The sequence below is a fragment of the Molossus molossus genome, unplaced genomic scaffold, assembly GCF_014108415.1.
Source record: "Molossus molossus isolate mMolMol1 unplaced genomic scaffold, mMolMol1.p scaffold_m16_p_14, whole genome shotgun sequence".
In the NCBI taxonomy this organism is placed as follows: Eukaryota; Metazoa; Chordata; class Mammalia; order Chiroptera; family Molossidae; genus Molossus; species Molossus molossus.
This window is the reverse complement of record NW_023425349.1, coordinates 32,560,252-32,566,875: the sequence shown is the minus strand read 5'-3', so window position 1 is coordinate 32,566,875 and position 6,624 is coordinate 32,560,252.

Sequence of the window (6,624 nt, the reverse complement as noted above, 5' to 3'; positions counted from 1 at the left end):
AAGTTGGACAATCTAGGCAAAATAAACAAATTTCTAAAAACACACAGTCTCCCAAAACTGAACCAGGAAGAAATAGAAAACTTGAACAGACCAATAAAAACAAAGGAAATTGAAGACGTAATTAAGAAACTCCCAGCAAACAAAAGCCCAGGCCTTCATGGCTTCACAGGTGAGTTTTACCAAACATTCAAAGAAGATCTAATACCCATTCTCTTCAAATTATTCCAAAAAGTCCAAGAAGATGGAACACTTTCAAACTCATTTTACGAGGTCAGCATAATCCTAATTCCAAAACTGGATAAAGACACTACAAAGAAAGAAAACTACAGGCCAATATCCCTGATGAACACAGATGCCAAAATCCTTAACAAAATGTTAGCAAATCGGATCCAGCAATACATCAAAAAAAAATTATTCATCATGACCAAGTGGGATTCATCCCAGGGATGCAAGGATGGTACAATATTCACAAATCAATAAATGTGATACACCACATAAATAAAATGAAAGATAAAAATCATATGATCATATCAATAGATGCTGAAAAAGCATTCAACAAAATCCAGCACCCATTTCTGATAAAAACGCTCAGCAGTGTGGGAATAGAGGGATCATATCTCAACATAATAAAAGCCATATAAAAAAAAACCTACAGCCAACATTATACTCAATGGGCAAAAACTAAAAGTATTCCCCTTAAGAATGGGAACAAGACAGGGATGCCCACTTTCGCCACTCTTTTTCAACATAGTACTGAAAGACTTAGTCACAGCAATTAGACATGAAGAAAAAATAAAGGGATCCAAATTGGAAAGGAGGAAGTGCAACTGTCATTATTTGCAGATGACATGATAACCCCATGTTATCATGACAGAAAACCCCAAAGACTCCATCAAAAATCTACTAGAGTTAAAAAATGAATTTGGCAAAGTAGAAGGATACAAAATTAACGTCAAGAAATCGAGGGCATTCTTATACACCAATGATGAACTCACAGAAAGAGAAACTAAAAGAAAAATTCCATTTACCATCACAGCAAAAAAATTAAGATACCTAGGAATAAACTTAACCAAAGAAGTAAAGAACCCCTTCACAGAAAACTACAGGTCATTGAAAAAAGAAATAGAGGAAGCGCCCTGGCCAGTTTGGCTCAGCGGTTAGAGCGTCAGCCTGCGGTCCGCAGAGACCCGGGTTCGGTTCCCGCTAAGGGCACGTACTTCGGTTGCAGTTTGTCCCCGGCCCTGGTTGGTCGTGCGGGTGGCAGCCACTCGATGTGTCCCTTCACATCGATGTTTCTCTCTCTCTCTCCCTTCCTCTCTCTCCCTCCCGCTCTATCTGTACAAAAAATGGAAAAATGTCCTCGGGTGAGGATAAAAAAAAAAAAAAAAAAAAAAAAGAAATAGAGGAAGATATAAAAAAGTAGAATCACATACCTTGTTCATGAATTGGAAGAATTAACATCATTAAAATATCCATACTACCCAAAGAAATCTATAGATTCAATGCAATCCCCATCAAAATACCAATGACATATTTCACAGAACTAGAACAAACACTCCAAAAGTTTATAAGGAACCAAAAAAGATCCCAAATAGCCACAGCAATCTTGAAAAAAAAAGAACAAAGGAGGAGGGAATCACATTACCAGATATCAGGTTATACTACAAAGCCACTTAATCAAAACAGCCTGGTACTGGCACAAGAACAGACAGATAGATCAATAAAACAGAACAGAGAACCCAGAAATGGACCCAAGACAATATGCTCAATTAATATTTGACAAAGGTGGCAAGAGCATACAGTGAAGTCAAGACAGTCTCTTCAATAAATGGTGTTGGGAAAATTGGACAGCTACTTGCAAAAAAATGAAACTAGATCATCAACTTATACCATACACAAGAATAAACTCAAAATGGATAAAAGACTTAAATGTAACTCGTGAATCCATAAAAATTCTAGAAGAAAATGTAGGCAACAAAATTTCAGACATCATATGCAGCAGAATTTTCAATGATATCACACCTAAGGCAAGAAAAACAAAGGAAAAAATGAACACATGGGACTACATCAAACTCAAAAGCTTCTGCACAGCAAAAGAAACAACCAGCAAAATGGAAAGGGAACCCACCATATGGGAGGCCATAATTGCCAATAATGCATCAGATAAGGGATTAATTTCCAAAATATATAGAGTGCTCATACTACTCAACAAAAGGAAGACAAAGAACCCAATTAAAAAATGGGTAGAGGACCTAAAGAGACACCTCTCCAAATAGGACATACAAATGGCCAAGAGACAAATGAAAAAATGCTCAATGTCACTAATCATCAGAGAGATGCAAATTAAACAACAATGAGGTATCACTCCACATCTGTCAGAATGGCTGCCATCAACAAATCATCAAGCAACAAGTGCTGGCAAGGGTGTGGAGAAAAGGGGACTCTAGTACACTACTGGTGAGAATGTAGACTGGTGCAGCCACTGTGGAAAACACTATGGTGTTACCTCAAAAGGTTAAAAATTGAACTACCATTTGACCCAGTGATCCCACTTCTAGGAATATACCCTAAGAAGCCTGAAACACCAATCAGAAAGAATATATGTACCCCTATGTTCATAGCAGCACTATTTACAATAGCTAAGATCTGGAAACAACCAAGTGTCCATCAGTAGATGAGTGGATAAAAAAGCTGTGGTACATGTACACAATGGAATACTATGCAGCTGTAAGAAAGATCTCTTATCCTTTGAAATGACATGGAGGGACCTAGAAAGTATTATGCTAAGCGAAACAAGCCAAGCAGAGAAAGACAAATATCACATGATCTTGCTTATTTGTGGAATATAATGAACTAAACAAACTGATGAACAAAATTGACCCAGAGACATAGAGGTAGGGTACAGACTGACAAACCCCAGAAGAGGGGGGTTGAGGCGGAAGAGATAAACCACAGAACTCATATGCATATATGGACATAGACAACAAAGCTGGGGAAGGGCGAGGGGGGGATGGGGAGGAGGGTTTCAATGGGGGAAAAAGGAGAAACATCTGTAACAAAAACAAATTAATAAAAATAATTAATATAAAATAATAATAAAAAAATTTAAAAATCATTTTACGAGGACAAATTCCAGAACAAACAACTGGTCCAAGTATACAAATGGTTTGTGTGGCTCTTGATATGTCCTATCAAACTGCCGTCTGCTGAGGTCTTGGCCCTGGAGACAGGCGGGTGTACATGGGACAGCGCATCTGATGCCGGAGGGTCTGTCCCTGCTGTGGAATGGGTAGAATTCAAGACTAATCCTGAAAAAAGATGGCAGGAGACATTTATATTTGTTTACCAGTTTTTATAACACCCTATTTGTCAATACTGTAAATCCAGTTTGCAGCTCACTTAACTGAACAGCTTTGAAATGATTTGTTTCTTGACATACGCTTTAAATGTTGGGAGAATTCAGACAACATGAGACTATTAATATTTAACACTTGATAAAATATTTACCTGGCATGTTTAAAATGCTCACAAAATGCTTCCACACTGTGCCGGTTTGCCACACCATCTCCACCGCTGGGTACTATCATTATTATTTTTCCTAAGCAGATAGGTCTTTTAATGGCCACGTTTGCAGCTCCAGGCCCGTGAGATCCATCTGTAAGAGGAGGAAGCACTGATTTTATTTATATATATATATATATATATATATATATATATATATATATATATATGCCTCTCCTGGACCCAGTTAATAACTATGTACTTCACTTGGTAAGAATTTACATTCTCCAGGCACGTTCCTTGTGCCATCTCATTTCATCTTTGGTCCTATTCGACAGGTAGCCTCACCCCACTGTACAGATGAGGAAGCTGAGATGAGGTCCTAGGGATACAGCCACCATGAACGTAGTAGGTAAGAACAAAGACAGGACTGCTCTCGAGAGGTGGGGGCCCTGGTCCCAGCTCTGTTCCTAATTTCTGGCTCATAGTTCAACCCTTCTGGGCCTTGTCTTTACCTCAGTGAGAGGCTGAGGACCAGGGATGGGCATAGTCGTGTGACTTCTTCACGTCCCACAGGTGGGCCCCTGGGCCCGTGGGAGAGACCCACCGCCTTTCCTTTCTCCACACAGAGCACCAGCCAAGTCTCGATCCCAGAACCCAGCTGAGCGTGGGCCAGCCGCACTGGTCAGCCCGGCAGCGATGGGTGCATGCTGTAATCACAGCATCTCCCTCGCTCACTCAGGGGCCCCAGAACTCAGATATGCCCTTTCATTCATTCATTCTCCAAACACTTTCTGAGCACCACTGTGAACACAGTTGAGTTGCCGCGGGCCCGCGAGGCCACAGAGCCCAGCTTCACTTCACCTTGTGACGCCAGCCCTGGGACCTGGGTAAGTCACTTCTGTGGCCTCTGACCGCAGTTTTCTCATCTGTAAAATGGGGATAATAATGACTACCTCAGAGGGTTGTTGTGAAGGTTAAATAAGGAAAAGGGCGTGATTAAGGTCACACAAGCTGAAACAGCCTCTCCAGGTGTTCTCTAGGCATGACTCAGGGGCCCACAGGGGAGCTCACCGACACCAGTACAGACCAGGGTGACAGTGCCAGGCAAGGAGAGGTAGGACAGACTTTCCCTAGCGGCTGGGAAGGGTTCTGGGTGGGCTCTCAGGACAAGGCGGTGTTTGCACCAAAGGAAGATCATCTCTACGGAGTGATCTGAGCTGCTGCCTGTGACCGGAACGTCCATTTAGAACCTGGAACATTGGGCTGACTCCACTGCCCCAGAGGAGATCCCAGAACCTCTTGGGGAGCCCTGCCCACCTCTGTCTCCAATGGCAGACGTGCTTCATTCAGTCATTCATTTGACAAGTATTTCTTGAGCACCTGCTATGTGCCGGGCACTGCTGTTTGTACAGGAGGTGGGTGTCAGCAAACAAAAACTTTCGTGTCAGAGCTCACATTCCAGAAGGAAACTAGACAGTGAACAAAACACACAAATCCAGAAGATTAAGGCTGTGTCAGGTTGGTGTGAGTGCCAAGGGGTAAATAAAGCAGGGTGAGAAGAAGGTGGGGATGGGGTGGTGCAGTCAGGGGAGTCTGTGACAGCTGACTGTGGAGTCAGATCTGGAGGAAGTGTGGGGAGGAATGTTCCAGGCAGAGAGAACAGCAAGTGCAGGAGCCTTGCTAGCTCTTGGCAAGTACATGACAGTGAGCGAGTGCCAGAGAAGCGGGGAGGGCAGGGAGGGAAGTCAGAGGGCATCTTGCAGGTGTCGTGGGCCTAGTAGGACTCCAGTAACCCTGGCCACACCAAGGGTGATGGGAGCCTGAGAGAGCCTCTCGGAGATCTGTGCAGAGCTCTGGCCGCCTGGGAAGAGAGACTGGATGGAGCAGGCAAGGCAGAACCCGGAAGCCGGCCAGGAGGCCAGTGCAGCGGCGACAGGGGCTTAGAGCTGATGGAGGCCGTGGAGGGGAGAAGAGGTCGGATTCTGGGTGTGCTTAAAGGTAGAGCCCAGAGATTTCTGATGCACTAGACTGCCCCTCCCCCGCCTTCCCAGGCCCTCCTGGGGCTGCAGGACAGCAAGGTCCCTGTGACCTCACCAAGCACTACCTCAGAGCCTCCTCATCCCGCAGGTGATTGGGGAAATAAGACCCAATAAACAAGTGCTTCGTGTTGGGTGTTTTGGCTGAAATAAAACCAAGCGTAATCACTGTACGAAAAGCTGCACCTCCAGGGCGCTGCTCCCTCAGGTGGAGGCAGGGATTAGGTGAGATTTGCAGGACTGTGTTGACTCAAAGTTCACATGCCTTCCCTAAATTAATTACAGAAGCAACGCTGGGGAGGGAGCAGCTCGTCCCGGACAGCTGGGCTGCAGCTGCCCTGCCCTGCAGGCTCTGGGAGCCGCCAGGACCTCTGATTGCTGTCTGAAGTTTGCTGTTCTCGGTCACTGTGGGTTCATCACCAGAAGACTCGAGAGAACACAGGTTTAAGGCTTTTTTTATTTTAAATGGGGGGGGGGGTAGTTTAAAAAAACTATTTTTTATTTTTTATTTTCCTTTATTGATTTTAGAGAGAATGGATGGGAGAAGGAGAAAGAGATAGAAACATCAATGAGAGAGAACATCAACTGGCCGCCTCCTGCATGCCCCCCACTGGGGATCGGGCCCACAACCTGGGCATGTGCCCTGACCGGGAATCGAACCGGCGTCCTCTTGGTACATGGGTCGATGCTCAGCCACTGAGCCACACTGGCTGGGTTAGGGCTTTTTCTTTCTTTTTTTTTTTTTTATCCTCACCCGAGGACATTTTTCCATTTTTTGTTCAGGTAGAGTGGGAGGGAGAGAGAGGAACAGAGAGAGAGAGAGAGAAACATCAATGTGAAGGGACACATCGAGTGGCTGCCACCCGCACGACTGACCAGAGCCGGGGACAAACTGCAACCAAGGTTCATGCCCTTAGCAGGAACCGAACCCGGGTCTCTCAGGACCGCAGGCTGGCGCTCTAACCGCTGAGCCAAACCGGCCAGGGCCTAGGGCTTTTTCTTGAAAGTATTGGGCAGCCATGGAAGATGCCAGGAAGAGAAGGGACAGGACTAGAGTTGGTTTTTAGAGGGGACCCTCTGGCAA